This window comes from Acipenser ruthenus, chromosome 5, assembly GCF_902713425.1.
Source record: "Acipenser ruthenus chromosome 5, fAciRut3.2 maternal haplotype, whole genome shotgun sequence".
Lineage (NCBI taxonomy): Eukaryota > Metazoa > Chordata > Actinopteri > Acipenseriformes > Acipenseridae > Acipenser > Acipenser ruthenus.
This window is the reverse complement of record NC_081193.1, coordinates 70,612,718-70,632,538: the sequence shown is the minus strand read 5'-3', so window position 1 is coordinate 70,632,538 and position 19,821 is coordinate 70,612,718. Positions and strand designations below refer to the sequence as shown.

The following is a 19,821-nucleotide window of genomic DNA, read 5'->3' as shown; positions in this document are numbered from 1 at the left end:
TGTCAGCTCAGCAGGTGATGCTCTCTGTTAATTTAGAATTTCCATGTCACAAAGGACTTGCACATCATCGTCAAGTTTACTTCAAAAAGAGACAGGAACCCATAAAGTAAGTTAAGCTTACTTTCCACTCGTGAGTATAAGGTAATCGTTATTCAGCTTGGAGAATCTGCAATGAATGAATGATTGCAAAATCAGACGATTAATGACTATTATGGGCGCTCAGGGCCCGACTGAAAGGTAAATTTGTCTGGAGGCCTCGTCCGTGGGTGCCCGACGGCTACCTGCGTGAGGCTGGCTGGAAAAACATGAACGGTTACATGCACACCAGTGCCGCAGATATGACGTGGCTATGGGCCACCTGCCCCCCAAAAAATCAAGGCCGCCAACCCATGAATGGAAAATAATAATAAATGATTAATGCACCCCACAGTGGCGCACTGCCACCTACCCCCCAAATATTGAAATATTGATGAAAATGAACAGCTGAGACACAGCCCGTCCCCCAGAGCATGACTGCTCTGGGGGAGAGAGCCCAGCCTCTCCAACCTCACCACTCACCCCGCATAACTAAATACGAACCGCTCAGCACTCAGGTAAGGAAAAACACCCAACTCATACATTTTTTTAGGGGGAAACCTCAGGGAATCCATAGCTGAGGGTAGCCCTTCCTCCAGGCTTCCCAGCACTTGACTGAGCATCCGAAACAAAAGAAGCGACGTGGAAGAATAACACACAGAGCTTTTATGCGCTTGTTGATGATGTGTTGGTTAGGGGTGGATTCTCCTTGCACAAAAGCAACCAAGTTTACAATTTTGCAAATCATCATTCCTGAAATTCACCTCAGAGTTTCTTTGCTTCAGATCTTTTTAAATCTTATTCTACTTATTCTTATTCTTATTATAGCACTACTACTACTACTAATCTTTTAAATTCATAATTAACCAGAACGTCTGTCGGTAATTCTATTGTTCTAACAGAGTGATCAAGTTTTAATGGAGAGGTTCTACAGTTGGTGTAAGTTTAGTAGCAGGTGAATCACAGCGCATTGCCTGAACACAGTGCAGAAGGCTTAATGTTTCTGACAATTATAAATACAAAATATTCTGTTAGTTCATTTTTGGAATTGATGACATTTAAAAACGGTGTTATTGGCTTCATTAAAATAAGCAAGCAATTGAAATGGTTCAAATAAAAATCTACTTCCAAGTATGTTTTTAAGCTAGCAGTAAAATTGTTTTGCTTTTGTGTAATGATTGTTTTAATATGAGCCAAGGTACACATAATCATTTTATTTGTTGATTGATTACACTATGTAACACAATTTTTGTTCCTGGGTAGTAAGTGTTATTTCCTAATTGCTTATGCCTCAAAAGTATAGAAAATGGTTATTATTCCCCACAAACTTTGCTTTTGTGACCAGGACAGTGATATTTTGAAATGTACCTATTTCCAATGAGAAAACGGTCTTTTCGTTCACATAAAGTCAGAAAAAAACAACATATGAATCCAAATTAACATGTATTTATACTAAAGTAATACAAAAATGACTACAAAAGATTTAGAAGTGAGTAGTTTTTCGAGATTTACAATTATACTGTAAATCACTTTCACGAATCAGCCCCCAAATGTAGTCTCCCATCATGTTCTCGTTATACTGTCCTTGGTAGCGGCGTTCAAAGTCCAGTATATCCTGGTGGAAGCGCTCGCCTTGCTCCTCCGAGTACGCTCCCATGTTCTCCTTGAATTTATCAAGATGAGCATCAAGGATATGGACTTTGAGGGACATCCTACAGCCCATTGGGCCATAGTTCTTCACCAGAGTCTCAACCAGCTCCACATAGTTTTCGGCCTTGTGATTGCCCAGGAAGCCCCGAACCACTGCGACAAAGCTGTTCGAAGCCGCTTTCTCCTTACTAGTGAGCTTCTTGGGGAATTCATTGCACTCCAGGATCTTCTTTATCTGTGGTCCGACGAAGACACCGGCTTTGACCTTTGCCTCAGACAGCTTAGGGAAGAAGTCTTGAAGGTACTTGAAGGCTGCCGACTCCTTATCTAGAGCCTAGACAAATTGTTTCATAAGGCCCAATTTGATGTGCAGTGGTGGCATCAGCACCTTCCGGGGGTCCACCAGTGGCTCCCACTTGACGTTGTTCCTCCCCACAGAGAACTCGGTCCGCTGTGGCCAGTCCCGCCTGTGGTAGTGCGCCTTGGTGTCTCTGCTGTCCCAAAGGCAAAGATAGCAGGGAAACTTGGTAAAACCGCCTTGGAGACCCATCAGGAATGCCACCATTTTGAAGTCTCCTATGACCTTGATGCCATCTCAGAAAAATGCAGATATGTATCCACTTAGGCAGCTGGAACTAAACTGAACTGGTGGACTTAAGGCCCCTGTATTTATACTACTATTTATATTACTCGAAAGTTCTAGAAAGTTCTAGAAGTTACTCCAAGTTTACTCAGCACTGAATCTATCTGGAATGTTCTGGAAAATAGGTAAATTTCAAAATATCACTGTCCTGGTCACAAAAGCAAAGTTTGTGGGGAATAATAGCCATTTTCTATACTTTTGAGGCATAAGCAATTGGGAAATAACACTTACTACCCAGGAACCAAAAAAAAAAAAAAAATTGTTACACGGTGTTACCTATTTCTACTTTCAAATGGATTTTTTGTGTATGTTGAATGTTAGGACTGATGCAAGATACTATATTAATCTTTCAAAGTAAGTGTGGTACAATCACTAACTGGAGAGTCTACATTGTCCCATTAATCCCTGGGGCTATGTACAGCGATGCCTTCACCTTTCAAAAGGTCACCAGCTGCCACGGACATATTTTGTATAAAAATTGCAATCTGTGTTTTCACACACATTATTTTTTCTGCCCTGTGTTAGAAGTTAATATGTACAGTGGAACCTGTCCTGGTTTAAGAGCATCTTCTCACAGGCCATGCTATTATTATTATTATTATTATTATTATTATTATTATTATTATTATTATTATTATTATTATTGCTACATAAAGACATACAAACATTTAACCTTTATATTAAGGTTGCCACCCCCTAAAACTGAAATGGCATCACTTTTTCAATGACATAATTATCATTTTTTTTATAACAATCATGAAAAAAATAATAAATCATAAAAAATAAATCAATGAATCAAAAGTGGGCCACATTTACTTACAAGGTAGGTATTTAAACATTTAATAAAGAACAGAAGTCCAACCTCTTTTACAGTCACCGTGTTACAGAGCTGATTCAGGGTTATTGATTCAGATCCTATATTAAAAGGTGCTTCAGAAGTTTAAAGATTGTCTCTTAAATGACTCAACTTCCTTTTAAATGTCTGTTGAAATTGTTCATAGTTTCCACTCTTGGTTTCAAAATATTTTGTGAAAAAAAAACAAAACCTTTTCACTGTTAATTTAGGCCAACTGTAGTTTTTATATTGAGAATAAGGTTTGTTGGAGGAGGAGGGGCAACATATTTTTCTCTGCCTCACACACCCTTTTTTATTTTTTAAAAAGTGAAATCAAATCTTTCATTTTTTGTGGATGGGTTACAATGTATTTTTCTAGAAGTAGTAATTACTGTTAAAAATCCATTCAGATGTAATTTTCATTCCACTTATTTCAAATCAAGCATGTTAAACATTGGCACTAAATATCAAAGTGGATGCTTTTGATATTATTATTATTATGATGATACATTCTGAAACTACAATACGCTTGTACACTTGCTAAAGAGTACCACAAGAGTACCACAACAGTAGTTCTGCAGTTAAAATGGCTGTATAACACTGCATTTCTAGTTGCAAACCAAATGATCTCAGCCTGTTCTGTTGTAATTTGATATCTGCTATTAGTGATCACTTCTGCTTCTGACTCAGAGTTAGAACATGCATGAACTCTGCTGTCGTGATTATCAAGGCTAAGGAGTAGCAAACAAAGTTGTCTACTACTGTAGCAATGAGAGTCATGTCCACAGCCTCATTTGTTTTTAGCCTGCCCAGATCTAAATAGTGTGGACTGCTGCACACTTAACATAAATCTAGAACAAGGTAAAAGAGCCACTTCGGAACACAACAGGAAATCAAACGTTCTCTTTGTTTTGGAGTCAATCCGTTAAAAAGCAGCATTAAATGATGACTAAGGCTGTCCAAACTCTTTGACTAAAGCCATAAGAAACAAAAACAAAAAACAAAGTTTTTTTTTTTTTTTTTTTTTTTTTTTACTGCATTACGCACAGCTTCAGTATTTTTCTAATTAAACAGGTTAAACGCTTACACATAATTAGCTTTTTGCATTTTGACTACAAAGAAATGTCCAGCCTTCACCGCGAAATCAAGAGAGCCATATTGTGAAGCCCAATGAGCCATGCACTGGACAGCTCTGCTCCAGAGCAAATAAACACCAAAGCACTCTTCACACGGTAGCGCTGTCCTGGCTGCCCTTGATGGCCCTGTAATGCATGCTCCCGTGCACTGTAGTCTCCTCCCTTCCTCTCTGTTGTGTGTGCAGGACAGTCCCTCCCCACAGCCTCACACTGGAGGACTGGTCCCCTCTAGCCCCTCCTACCCTTGCATACTGTGTCCTCTGTTCTGGGCTCCCTCCCCAGCAGCCTTTGAGGATGATCCAGCAGAAAGGAAGTGAAAGGCTTTGGCCAGCAGCTGTTATTATTGCTTTCTTCCTGGTCACAACAAAAAAACAGCTCCTATTTTCCACCCCTCTCCTTTTGTCCACGTTGATAGTGTTCTAGAAATAAATAACTTCCCCCTACAGTACTTATATTATTGTAAAGTTAATATGCCGCTTCACCAGTTAATGCAACTTCCCTTACAAAATATTCTAACTGTAACTAGTAATGGTAAGTTACAGTACAGAATGTGTTCATTTCTTGAGTAAAAAGTGCTACAAAATAAGCAAATAAACATTTAGCAGTGCACCACAAACAACTTCAATTGTTTACAAGTGAGAAAGGGGAGGCAGTGTATTTATTTATGCATAATGCAAATAATCAGATGCCCTAAAAGTCAGAATACATTTTCAATAACTTAATTATTTCAAATTTTACATAAAAAAATGTATTTAATTACAGCAGTTTTACAGTGTAAAGATACTAGAATTCATGAATAGATTATTTAAATGAAGACGATTCTCATGAAACAGTAAAGTACTATGCCGTTTACTTTTTAAACACTAACATACAGCCTCAATGTCAGTGTGGTCCGGGCTGCCCGCGATGGGCCGACACCCTCTTGTGTTATAGCATGTTACAAAACAAATGCATCTACTTCGCTGGTGCTGTGATTGAAATGAATGGCAAGCAGCAAGCCTCACAACACATACAATGTGGGATAAAGTAAAGGAAATGTGTTACTTGTAAACACTCCAGGGTGTTCTGCAAGCCTTTAAGAAAACAAAATTGTCCATTTAGTCTAGCTGCTACAATGACGGAGCAATAGACTCAAAATAAAACCTAAGCTGTGAACTCTGTCACATGATGAGAGGCATAACTTCAAGCGATCGTAGTTCCGGCTAGGACTACCGCATACACACACTGAATACGTCTTTGGAAAGCCCCGACCCGAGTCTGTGAACCAGGTAGGTGGCTTTTACAGTGCCTGAGTAATATGTGTGTAACCTTTGGTGCGCTTGCGCCCCAAAATGAATGGGGCTGAGTCTTAAGAGTTAAAGCGAAAGTCACTGCTTGCAAAACAACACCTAGATAGATATATTGTATTTTTTATTTTCAAAACTGTTTACTTACTGCAGTGTACTGAGTTTCTATAATCCTTAAAGATAGCGGCCGAGAATCACATGAGAGAGAATAAAGTCTCGTGGCACTTAAAATATCAAGCACTACTTTTATTTATTTATTTATTTATTTTAATTTTAACCAGAACTATTCAGAATGCGGCTCATAGTGCTTTTGTCACTGACACCCCCTTCCTTATAGATTGTTGTAGCGTTTCAGGCATTCTAAATTGGGTGAAAAATACAGTATATATATAAAAAATCAGACATGCAGGCTGAATTCTGAAATAGACATTGACAGACACTATATTAAACATTAAAAAATGACTTTAAAATGGAGGACTTGGGTGCCAAGTTATAGTAGCTATAACTGACAGCCCTGTAATAAGGGAGGAGTATACTTTACTACACACCACTGAAAATTAGGGGCAGGAGGCTCGCCAATTTCTAAAGAATGTCCTCTTTCTTCTTACTTGCTGTTGCCTGAAAAAATAAAGCACTTTTTATTAAAGCGGGAACAAAAGTTGGAACCACACAAGGCTGTCTCCGAAATAGCTGGTTATACGAGGAAGGACAGCTGTTCACAAACAGGATCCACAGTAAGTTCAGTTCAGAGCCAGAGAGCAAGGGACTTAACCAGGCAACGATAAAACCAACCTTTAACCCTTTAGTGCCTGTTAAATTACAGAAATGTACTTTACTTTGTGTTTTTTGTACTTGGAACTGTGTTTTGTTTATAAGACCATAAGAACATAAGAAGGTTTACAAACGAGAGGAGGCCATTCGGCCCATCTTGCTCGTTTGGTTGTTAGTAGCTTATTGATCCCAGAATCTCATCAAGCAGCTTCTTGAAGGATCCCAGGGTGTCAGCTTCAACAACATATGGTAAATTGGTAAAATCATGGCACCAATTTTTTTTTTTTTTTTTTTTTTTGAAAGAGCTTATTTTCATTTAGCTTGCATAAATAACATCAAAAGTTAAATCAAGGTGACTGTTTTTTTATTTTTTGGTTTTGTTTGTTTTGCTGCATTTGGTGAAACAAATAAGTAATGCCAACCGCATACTAATCCTCTTCTTTTCTTGCTAAATTGTCACATAATTATCTATGTTCTATGCTTACTAAATCCCAGACTTAAAAGCTGTCTGGTTGTGTGTACAAATCAGACTGACATTTTGTGCTGTATATAACTGAAAAATCTTGATATAAATGGGAAATGAGAGAAAGTGTGTGCAAACACCACAGCGGAACCAGCTTTATTGAATTTATTTTAAAATATTCTACAGTGATTCGACAATAAAACTAGAAACACTGTTAAACTGTAAATAGTGACAATGAGTCTTCTGTGTGAGGCTTAATTTCTGGCGAGATACACAACCATTTTTCAAAGATAACTGGTTTACTGAATGTGTTGGGCTTAAAGTTTTTAACAGATAACTGAAAAAACACCCTCCAAGAACTATTTAGAATTTTTTTTTAAACCGATAAACCAGGGTTTTGGCAATATATTTTAAATAATGTACATTTTTCACTATTCTTTTTCTACATAAAGAAAACAGCTTTCAGAAGGCGGGCAGTGTGCAAAGACATTGCTCTGACCATTCATCAATTTTTGTGGGTCCACATAATAAAATACACTCGTTCGAGTGACCTGTGACGAGTGGGCTAGAAAACAACTCTAAAGTATTGTAAGATTATTTCTGTTATTGTTTAGGACCAATACAATTCAGGACTAGTAACTATATTAGTTAGGTTAACATTTATAGTTACAAAATGCGTAATTCATGTAAAATATTAAAAAATGAATCAAATAAAATTAAACACTGTTAAAAGGCTAATAAGTAAATTGGTTAAACTCTCCTATTAGCATTAAGCTTGCTTTGCAGTCATGTATTTGTGTTTGCCTTCCAATGGTTTGTTATTTCAGGGTATTAATAAGCTTTTTTGATAAACCAGAAAGCCAGTTGAGAAGGTGGAAAACAAAGTGTACAACGCGTGGGCTGCAATAATAAAACTGTAAGATTGTAATCTGTCTGCAACCAGCTGAATTATTGATATAAGAGTTATTTCTTCACCACATCCGAACCTCAACATTACAGTGTGAGAGATATGCCGGCGGTAATGGGGCGTAAAAACGAAATCTGTTACTTCCCACAAAGATTCAAAATGCATCCAGAGTTCTACATTGCTGGAATCCTAAATGTGGACATCCTTACTTCAACATAGTAAGTTAACCTTTGTATTTGTGACATGTACATGCAATTTATTATAGAAGCTGAAAACGTACCTGTTTTTAATATCTGGAAATAACCGATTTTGCCAAATAAAAAAAGTGAGAAAAAACAAACCTGAACTCAACAGAACATTTAAAACTGAAAAATTCAATCCCTATGTATGCGTCTCATTCCTTCAGGAATGTTTGCAGTGGGAAATCATCTTTTTTAAAGCTGCTCCTTTTGAAACATTAACCATTTGCTGACTTGGATACAGGAGGAGCCCCCCCCCCCCCCCCCCCAAACAAGCACCTCCTATCACATTATCAAGGTCTGTCTTGCCCATCTAGACTGAAACTGAGAACTTGTTTTATATGAAAACAATACATATTAGGGATGCTATTTGCATAAGAAATTAATCAGTCATGGGAGTAAGGAAAAGCTACATTTATCTTTGGTTGCTATCATTCCCTGGGCAGCAATGGGTTAATGTTCTTTTTATGATGCTCAGTCACTAAAAGGAGGGAGGGAGGAGGGGGGAGGGGGGGCTCCTCATGACTGGAAGGGTATTCTTTCTAATGGCTAGCAATTCTCTGCTGGAAACATATGAAACATGTTTACCGCTTCTGAAATCATTAATAATTTAGCTAAGCAGTTCCTTGCATAAAGAGAAAGCCAAGTGCCAGAATATTGTCCTTAGAGCTTTAGCCGTTAACTGAGTTTTTTTCTTTGTTGCCAATAACCAGCAATGTATTTTTTAGGATGCTTCTAATAGTAAAGGGTCTCTGTATTTGTGGTGCTTAGAAGGTGTCACTGTCATTTACTTGCATTGGTTTGTTCACAAGCTGATAAGAGCAGATGCTTAATTCAGGTGGCTGCAAATGCAGGTGTCACTGTACATGGTTCTAACCGCATTCATAACATTACACAGGCCATTTACAAACAAATAGGGTAGACAGCAGCCAAATAAAGTAATTTCCTCTAAGCAGGGGCAGGATAGAACATGGACAATTACAGAAGGCGGAAAATAATTCAAGTTTAATGTGTGTCTATAATTTATTTTTTGATATATATTTTTTTTAATATAACTTTGTCTGCTACAAGTCTGTCCTAAAATATTTAAGTATGTTGGTGTGGTTTTATGTGTAACAGAGCTCTAAAGTTACTACAAATCATAAAAGACAACGAAACCCGTTATATTACTACTATAATAATTTCTTAAAATATAGTATCAAATCTAACAATTTTTAATAGCGGCCTCCCTATTTCGACACAGCCACAGGGTCCAGATCATATCACACGTACAAAACACATTAAAATAAACGTAATACCCTTTAAGCTTTCTGCAGACCCGACTGGCACTAATAAGGTGACACAACATGCGCCAATTACTAAAACTGAAGAGTCAGTACTATAAGGTACAGTACTGAGAATTATATAGAAGTTTCAAAACATATCACAAAAACACCACACTGATGGTATCTTGAACCAGCTTAGAGCAAAACCTGTATTAATGGTTACCTGAACTGAATTACGTGAAATCTTATGTACGGAACCTCACAATTCAGCCCTAAATGGACATTTATTTACCAAACGCAAGTTTTGCCCTTGAGCACAGGCTTATGGACAAACAGCACTTCCTACACCGGCTTTAAAGTTCATGGTTTTGGGTATAGTCGGATATTTATCATCAAGATTTCAGGGGCTAAATCCAGGCTTTATTGACATCTACGTTTTGTTTAAATGCCAAAAAAAAGAGATTCCCTACAGAAAACTAGTCAATTATAATGACTTGATATTTTGCTGACTTTTGATGTAGCGAAGGCAAAGACATTTGTACAGCTCACATCCTGACAAAGACCCCATTCACACTTGCAATTTAAGATGGCCCAGAGCCACCTTTTCTCATATGTGAACGATCCAAAAAAGAAAAGTTAGCCCAGGGCCTGCCTTTACATACATATGAACGCAAAGCAGACTTAGGGCCGCCTTTTTGTATCACATGACCAATTTGATTATGTACCTCAGTAGCAACGTGCGTAATAACAAGGAAAAACGCGGATTTTCTATAATGTTGGAGATCTTTTTGTTTTACGTTTGCGGAGTGGCAAAAAACAAGCAAGGTTTTTTTTTGTTTGTTTGATAATAACCAAATCAATACACGTACCATATATAAAAACATTAACACAGGCGACTTTGCTTTAAATTTACGTAAACACACCTGTCTAATAAAACTGCTTCCGGTATTCAAGTTCAGTCTTGAATGAGGCTTCAGTTTACTTCAGTCAGTATCCAGAGCTGTTCAAAGATGCCCAAAACAATAAATCACCCCTAAAGATCAGATCAACGAGGTTGGCAAGGACGAATTTCACGTCGATGGTAATGTGCTGTTTTGTACTTGATGCAGCAAGGCTGTAGATTACACTCGTAGGCAGACCATTGTAGAACACATGGGAAGCGCTAAGCATAAATTGAATGAAAGGAAACATAAACCGCAAACCTGGGATTTTTTTTTTTTTTTGCTCAACGCCAGCATCACACGACAATCAGAGATTAACTAACATGAATATTTTTTTACAACAGAGAACTCTTTGAAATGTTTGTTTTATTGATTGGCACTGGTAAGCTTGTAACTTGCTTAGAATTTGAAAGTGTAACAATTTGTATTTTCACTGTAATATTTCAATGCCTGTTAATCCGATTATTATTGTTTTAATGTTATTCTGCTGGTGATAGAGCAGTGGTTTATTATGCGTCATGCATGTTGTTGACGGTGTATTGTTGTATTTAGATTAGGGCGCTTCCATTAATGAAGGTTTTGTTATGATGAGGGTTTTGTATAGCCATATGTTCGGTAATCTTCCAAGAGAAGGGGTAATGCTAATGTTCAGTCTTTATGGCTAGGGACTAGAGAATAGTAATGACAATAATAATAATAATAATAATAATAATAATAATAATAATAATAATAATAAAGAGTAAACAGAAAAGTTTAACAATCATGTTTGAAAAGAAAGACAGTATTCATGCAGGTTAAACAAATACGTATAAATGAGAAGAAACGTGTGTAATGTAAAATATATTAATGTTTTGGTCACCTCACTACTCGAGAAGGTGAACTACTGTAGGCCTATCCCAGGACTTAATGACATGAGCCATGAGGACAGGTTAAGATATTTAAATCCCTCTCGCAAAGAAACAAGATAGGAAAGAGTGGACTTGATTGAATTCTTTAAAATCATTAATAGTATGTAAAGTTAACCCAAGACACTACTTCAAATTTAGCACTGAGAGAAGAATAAGAGAGCATAAATGGAAGCTGAGTAAAAGTAAATTTAGAACAGAAGGTAAGAAGCACTTTCTTTTTTACACAGTGTTATAAACGCATGGCTACCAGGTGTCCTAGTAGGATCTAAAACACTGGGAACATAAAAAAAGACGAGATTCTGTGCTTTTAAATTAGATTCTCCCCAGCCCCTGCCCCCGCCTCCTCCTCCCTGAACCTTGATCAGCAGAATGACCTTTTTTCATTCTTCCAGATGAGGCCCTACTATAAGTGACTCTGCAGTAGCAGTTGTTGACCCCCTAATCTCTGTAAGTTACTTTGGATAAAAAAGTCTGCTGAATGACTAATTCATAATAAAAACAATAGTAACATTATTATGTTCTAAGGCCATACGCTTACAGAAATACAGTACAATATTTGTCATGGGCTATTAAGTGTATTTTTCAAATTATGTTAGAAATGAAACTACTGTAAAGTGTCACTTCTGTTTTTTTTTTTTTTTAAGCCAAATGATCTGTTTACACCTCCTATCATATGAAAGTCCCTTACAACTGTTTTTTTTTTTTTTTTGCCTAGAAGTCCATCGGCCTACAACCACAAAACAAAGTTGTATAATCTTTCTCAAAAAATAAAGCATTACATTTGTACATTGTTATTCTTTGTTGCTGTAAATTGTCCTTTAAAACAGGTCTTAGCTGAGAACAATCAATTTGCATAGCTTTATAAATTGAATACCATCCAACTACAATATCACTGTGTTGTAGTACCAAGATACAATACATTCACATCCCAGTGATTTAAGTATCAGGCCTCATGAAAGATACAGGACTGAAAGCACTGAAGGTCAAAGTCCTCCGTTTATCCACAGAACAGGGATAGCACAAGAAATGACTAAGTGGGTCAAGTCGGCCCTTAGGGTGAGGAAGGAGTTCAGCCTCCACGATGACTCAATGCAAAGGTGCCCAGTGCCACATTTGATTAATTGTGAGAGTTTTTGTAATGTTGACTTCACCCCAAGACCTCCAAAGTCATTTGAATCAAACTGAATCATATTACTCTCAAAAAGGGTATAGATATATTTTCAATGTTGTCAAAAGGATAATAGATATTTTATATTTATAGTGTGTCTCGTTGCAGTAATACTGGCACATGCTTTTCACTCATAGCGAGCAGAGACACACATAAGATACGCATATTAACATGTTTGTGATTTGACTGAAACACAGGCAGAACACTGCTATTTTTCCCTAAAAAGAGCTTCTGCTGTGGTGGCTCAAGTCTCGCAGCAGGTCACAAACGGTCTCCATTACCATCTAAGGGTTGGACAACTGGTTGTTGCACTTCCTCTTTTAAAACGTACGCAAGCAAGCTCGCATTGACTGCCGCAGACTTCAGGTCTTTGGTCTGTGCAAATGTGGCTGCATGGCATGTTCTCTAACAAATGAAGGTTCCAGATTGCGAACACACAGTTTTTGTCACTTTGTGTGGTCCTCTGAAGCATGGTTAGAGTTTATAGAAGTCAATGATAAGTTTTCAACACCTGAACCAGGAATCAGATTGTCAGCTGATGCGATTTCCCCTGCTTGAAAGCGCCATTGTTGAGTCTTCTTGGAGGGGAGATTCAGTCTAGTCCCACCCTGGCCTTAATGTAGAAGAAAGGCAAATTGTTTAAATGTTCAAACAGTAGATGCAAATAAAAATCCTGAACGTCATACTACATTAACTAAACGTATAACTGTTTGGAATTGTGCAGTTTTAGAAGGATCTTACAAAAAGTGCACTCATTTAGTATATTGATGCATTGTAATATCCACTAAACAAAAAATAAAAATAAAAAATAAAAAAAGAAATAAGATTTTAAAAACTAAATAAAGTCTGTTTTTCAGTGGTATATGAAAGTTTAAATGGTAAAAGAAGATTTAAACATTGAATCTATTGAAACATAGATTTACAGCCTACGTAGAAGTATGTACAAATGTCATGTGAGGTAGACATCACGTCTTTCTGTCACAGTCCAGGGGAGTGCAAATGTTAACATGGTCATCATACAGTACAGGATACTGTAAGCTTTTCTGCAACAGGAGAACAGTTGTACTATAATTATAAATGGTTCCAGAAGTTGGAGACACAACTTTGGGGTTGTTGCCAATAAAAGCGTAAAAATTGGCTCATTATACCGTACTGCTGTTTTAATTTCAAGGCTGTTTCAACAGCAGACCAGTTGTGTATGGAGTTTAAAAATCTGAAAGCATGACCAAGCTCTGGTTTTCTATATAAAGAAACATCACAAGGTCAAATGTGATAGTTTCTGATACTGCAAACTGCAGTAATTCCCTTTGCTTTGGAAACTCCCTGAAACAAGCTCAGTTCTTGACTGCCGGTAATGAAAAAAAGTTAAGAGAACTCAGTATTGTCACAGCCTGAGCAGTAAATTACAGTGGCTTTATTTATTTATTTCTTTATGATAAATTCCCCAAGGTTTGCAAAAGAGATATTTATTTTTCAGATTTCCACCTAAAATGTGTCTTACTCAAGAATGTGATAATAAAGCCACCGAATAAAGGCCACTACCAAAACCACAACTATAAACCAAAAATGACAAGTATGATGATGCTAAACCACTCAATTAAACTTAGGTTGCATAACCGTAATCATAAAGTATATAAACCACACAAGGATATTGAACTGGTATACAGGGCAATGATTCAGTCCCTGGCTCCATAAACAGTTCAATCAACTACATACTGTGCACCACCCCACCCCCAGAACAGTATGCACATTTGCTTTGGACCATGTTTTTTCTGTTCCATGTTAGACTTTCCAATCAAAAACAACAGTAAACTATTTCCTTAGTTATATTATGTTCTATTCCTGTACTTTCTAAAGTTCTAATTGGTGGTTCAAAAAGCAGAGATCCATTTAAAATGGTATAGTGTGAAGAACTCAGATACAGCATTCATAAAAGCTGGCTAGATAAAAATTTAAAAAAAATGCTGGTGTTTCTAACCACATGCATCTACCACATGTTGTACGGTTAACCCTCTGACTTGCATGGCATTCTAAAAACCAGATCTCATAGGAGCTGATAATTTCTTATAAACTAATTATGTTAAGATGCTTTTGATTGGCTCTGTCTAGATCAGGGGTGGGCAATTCCAGTCCTGGAGGGCTGGTGTCCCTCCTGGTTTTTTGTTCCAACTGTACCCTAAATTACTTAATTGGACCAATTAAGCTTCTAATAAGCACTTAATTGTCCAATTAAGTAATTTAGGATACAGTTGGAAATAAGACTCCCATTGCATAGCAGTTTGATCAATTCCTGGTTTTACTATGAATTTAATGATACCTGAGACATACCTATACACTCCGACTAATCAAGCACATATTAAAACCTGGAATGGGTGAAACTGCTGTGCAATAGGAGTCTTATTTCCATCCCTATTTGTATATATTTGTGTAAAGTTATTGTTGTTACTGACTTTGAAAATCATTCTGTCAAGCCTTCTTTTGTAACCAGATTGGGGCATTTGTGTTAATTATAATAAAAAGTACTTTACCTTTTAGTACATGTTCAGATTTAAAACCATAACACACTAAAACCTGTATTCATGGTTTTCCAGATCTTATGAACCACTAAATCCAAGAACAGAAAAACATGAGGGTTGCTAGATTGCTGTTTTTTTTTTTTTTTTACAACAGAATCAGGTCATATTGCTTGATTTTATACCCTTTTACCTAGGTAGGATTCTGTAGTTCTTAAATATTTTCTACACTTTTGAATTTACCAATATATAGCAACACTCTCTCTGCAAAGATTCCTTAAAATATTAAATATTACAGCATACATATTTGTGGCAGCTTTATATATATATGTCAGTAATAGTGGATCTCAAGCTGCCACAAATATTCCCTTGGTGACCGGTTAATTTAGGATTCACTGTATTTTGTGGCATGTTGTGTGGGTTTCTCATAGGATAACTTCCCACTTCACAGCCTCCTTATCTTGAGTCAATGCTTGACTTTAAATGATGCCTGTAGCCTTGCAAGACTCAGCTCTAATTAATAATCTATCATGGTATACTTGAGCGTTTTTAATTGAAATACCTTGATAATATTCCAGAGCGCCAAGTGCTGTATTAAATGAAAACAATTTACACACCAAGTGACAACACTGAGTAATGGTGTTCATTATGTTGTGAATACATGGCTGTAGACTGCCGTTTGGGGATCTGTTTAAATTTTGCTCATTCACATGGGCTATACTGCTACACTGTACATTAAAACCATTACGGAGATAGTAATACACATTACACCAAAGTTACATTCCCACACAATTAGTTTTATTAAAATTCTTGATAACTAATCATCCAATATTAATTCAGTCAACCAATCTGCATTTTTATATGCATAAAAATGATGAATACTTTGAGAATGAAGTAGCTTACAGTCATCACACATTTATTAATCTTATTAATAATGTTCCAATGCCAAGTTAAAGGAACACAAACTAATGTGTTCCTTCCTTAGTGGAATTCCAAATAACCTGACAAACTCAGGTGAGACTTATTCATGGTACGAGCAGCTCAGAGTAGATTTAGCAGGAGCATGACTGCTGAAAATCCTGGCACCTGGTCATTTCAATAATATACCTAAATGAAATTACTAAATCTGGAATTCTGATTTATTCATACTGGAATCCAGGGACAACTGTATCTCAATCAGGAAGATCCAGGGAAACAAAGTGGCAATACCAATACAAGTAACAAAGCACACTTCTCTATAATGGAAAAAGGCTGGGTTTCATGATACATACAATATGAGCACATAAAACTACATGTCTTCCCTAGTTTTAAACAAATTAAATACAAATCACAGACATTTAATAATTACTCAGGCATGTATTAAGCTGCAGGGTAAAAAAAAGTTTAAGCGGGTGAATTTAAAGGAAATGTTACAAAACCAAAAATACACTAAATATAAATTCAGTAGCATCAACAGGTATTTTTCTTCTTGCAGAACAATAAATGGTGCAACTGTGGAGTCAAAAGCTTTGAGAAAAAAAAACAACCATATAAGACTTAACCACAGAATGCAACTTTACTGATGACACTACAGCAATGAATGCACTTGACCGTTTCTAAAACCACTCATGGTGTATGTTAAGAGTTACAATACTCTCTGGATATTTGCTAAATACAAAGGAAGACCAAGATGTTTCATTCACACCTACAGTACACGGCCAGCTGAGCAAAAGCAGTGGTTCACACACACACACTTCTATTTTTAACTGTCCTAGTAAATCCTCTTGCAGCATCACATAAAACACTTTCACTTCTCTTGCTAACATTTCTGTTCTTCTCCCTTGTCTTGTTATATTATTGTGTCAAATAAAGAGAATGTGCATGAGGAGGTCCAGTGCTGTCACAGCGTAGCTAGGGAATGAGTCGCCTGCGTTTTTTATCCACAGGCTGTAACATGATCGCCTGTGCAAGCTCTAATATGAGTGTGCCATGGAAATGCAAAGACGATCTATTAATATAGAAAAAATTATAATAAATTGCTCCTGCTACCTTCTTTTGGAACGGCTACCTATAAATGTCTTATGTCAACTAATGGCATTTGCTGGTGTAGTTGAATCATATTGGACTGGATATGTGACTTTGCGCAAGTGTAAACTCTGTATTTCTTTATTTAGAACTACAAACCAAAACACACCATATTACACTGAGGGTGCATGTCTCAATGTATATGGTGTACATGCCTCTCAGTTGTTTGTTACTAATTGGTGCAAAGTTTGACAAAACCTTTGGAAACTGACTAGTATCGGATAAGCGAGTTAAATCCTACAATACACCATTGAGGGTTAAAACTAATTCAAGCTTCTTCTGATATTTGTGGTATGACCTGGATAAAAAGGGCATTACTACTGAAGTAATTTCACTGCAAACTATCTGCACAGTTTTGGAAAATACCTTGATTTTTCAGAAGGAATGTACAGTATCCACTAATTTGGATTAATAACAATGGTTTAACAATAATCAAACAAGTGTGTTGAAATGAATGCTAGAAAAAAAGTTAAGCTCCAAATCATAACATTTAAGATCTAACATATATATTTTTTTGTACAAAATATTGTTTTTATTTTTAATGTTGTCCATAGCCTCAAAGTATATATTTACTTTAGTCTTTTGGAGAATCAATTCCTGCAAATGATTTTGGTAAAAAAAACAAACAAACTAGTAACTAACTGATCACAGGCATACAACCATTTAAATACGTTGTCTAACACAACACAAGCCAAGCCCCCAAAACAGTCAAGGTCCTGCTACTGGCAACAGCAAAATGGGGTTATTGATGTCCCCAATGTGCTCAGCTCAGTGGAGAAAATAAATGTAAATCAACCAAGAGAATTGTGAGGGTCTGGAACCAACTCCCCAATAATGTCATTGAAGCTGACACCCTGGGATCCTTCAAGAAGCTGCTTGATGAGATTCTGGGATCAATAAGCTACTGACAACCAAACAAGCAAGATGGGCTGAATGGCCTCCTCTCGTTTGTAAACTTTCTTATGTTCTTATATATATATAATTAGTGTTCCTAGTATACAGATTAAATTGTCAGGAAGTGCACAGCTGATATAAAAATAGTTTATAATGTAACTATGTAAAATCGATTTTTCAACAATATGGTGCATTTTACCTTTATAGTTAATTGGCTATTTAGTACTGGCATAAAAATAAATCTAATGTAAAAAATAATAATAAAAAAAAAAAAACCTTGCTTTATTTTGTTACACCCACCAAATAAATGGTAGAAACTAGACACAGTAACGAATGTACCAAACAATAGTGTGTATGTTTGGTCGGGTTTGACGACAAACTGTCCACAAGACAGTAAAATGTGCCTATTTTCACTAGCTGCAGAGTCGTAATCAAACTGAAACACGAGTTCCATAACGACACACTACTGTACCTCGTTAACATACATTATTTTCTTGCGTTTGACTCTGATGTAGCAACTGCAAACACAAAACACCAAAGGAAACAGCAAAATAATCATATATGTTAAAGAAGAAAAAAGTCTACCCCAATAAAACCCGGTTATAGAATAGCGCCCAAGCAACTCTTTTGACAAGAACAAAAATGCATGTTTGGTTGGTTGTCTTATTCCATGAATTTCGACAAGTGCTCAGTGTGGTACCAGCTTATTTGAATTAATTCGAATTTTTCCTATAACGAATAAAACCCACTGCCGCAATACATCTAAACGTAAACAAAACATCACAACCCTTTCATCTTTGAGACGGTTCAGGAAATTGACGTTTAACTACGACTATGTGATAGTCTTTGGCGAGCCAAAGTTGTATAGGTGTTTTAAAAAAAAAACTAGTATTTTCAAACATTTTAAATACTAGTACACGTACACACACACAACACTGTCCCAAATGCAATGTTAACCCACACACGGGTGTTATTATCTAAGGACCACATCGGTAAACAGGACTTACCCTTTCTTGGGGAACTCCAGTCCAGTCCAACACGGGATTATTAAAAACGAAACATTAAAATGTTAAAAACCAGAGACTAAATAAATAAAACATCAACTGATATATCAATGTCTGACTTAAAAAAATAATAATTAAAAAAAAAAAGACCTGCTCTATCCCATCACTTGTCGCTAATTTTAACAGTGGAACCTCTTGCTCATGTTTCTACAATGTAACAAGTCCAGACAAACAGCCATGTAATATCAGACAGTGGAAACAGCAGCGCAGCCTGCAAGCACAAGACATTTAATTTGATTGATGGATCGTGCAGTGACTCGAGGGCTTAGTCACTGCAGCAGCTCCTGCCTACTCACGAAAAAATGGCCAATCGAAAAGTGCGCTCGGAGTATCATACAGACAAAAAAAAGAAAACCTAGTTCAAATCCTAGCTCAATCAGAGAGACGGCCTGTTTCACAAACCAATACATAAATCGCCGCTGCTGCGATTATGAGAGCCTGAACGTAGTTATTTAAAGACATATGTGGTTTATATCCAGCCAGATACATGACTAACCCCACACCAGCCATAGCTATAGTGACGCAAATGCATGTGGGTGGGTGAAGGAACTCGATGGGCTGGCTGCTTCGTTATAATTTTGAGGGAGAGAGGGGTACTGGTGGTATTAAAAACCTATTAGCTACAATAGCTATTTTTATTTTTCTGGTTCGTATACAAATCTGCACGGTCAGTCAAATGAGAAAGAGGATTGTACCGTTTTTGTTTTGTAACACAAAGCTAAAGAAAATGTAATGCACTTTAAATTCTGCTTTTAAAGTTACATCGACATTCCTTGCACGGTGTCTACGGTATTTGGAATATGCATCTTCTATTAGTTCAGGGTAGAAACTGAAACTAACTTTGGAAATATAAACAAACTATACTGTCAAAAATGGCGTCCAGCATTTTTACATATACTAGAATTAAGGAACGAGAATAATTGGTACTTAAAGTTACACATGTTAATATTTTTACATTAAAAACAAAAAATTGTAATTTAAGCCAGCTATATTTGCTTT

General features: G+C 36.6%; 1 protein-coding gene across 2 annotated transcripts in view; it reads right to left on the bottom strand.

Moving 5' to 3' along the window:
• LOC117402264 (SERTA domain-containing protein 2-like) overlaps nucleotides 1–19,288 on the bottom strand; it is a 41,981-nt gene extending 22,693 nt beyond the window's left edge. The window contains exons 1-2 of one of the 2 annotated variants that reach the window (XM_034003235.3): nucleotides 18,766–19,288; nucleotides 6,174–6,243 (exon numbers count right to left, since the gene is read on the bottom strand). The gene's annotated coding sequence lies outside the window, so the exon portion shown is untranslated. The remainder of the gene's footprint in view (nucleotides 1–6,173; nucleotides 6,244–18,765) is intronic. The other variant, XM_034003236.3, reaches the window with a different exon arrangement.
• Between the last annotated feature and the right edge of the window lie 533 nt (nucleotides 19,289–19,821).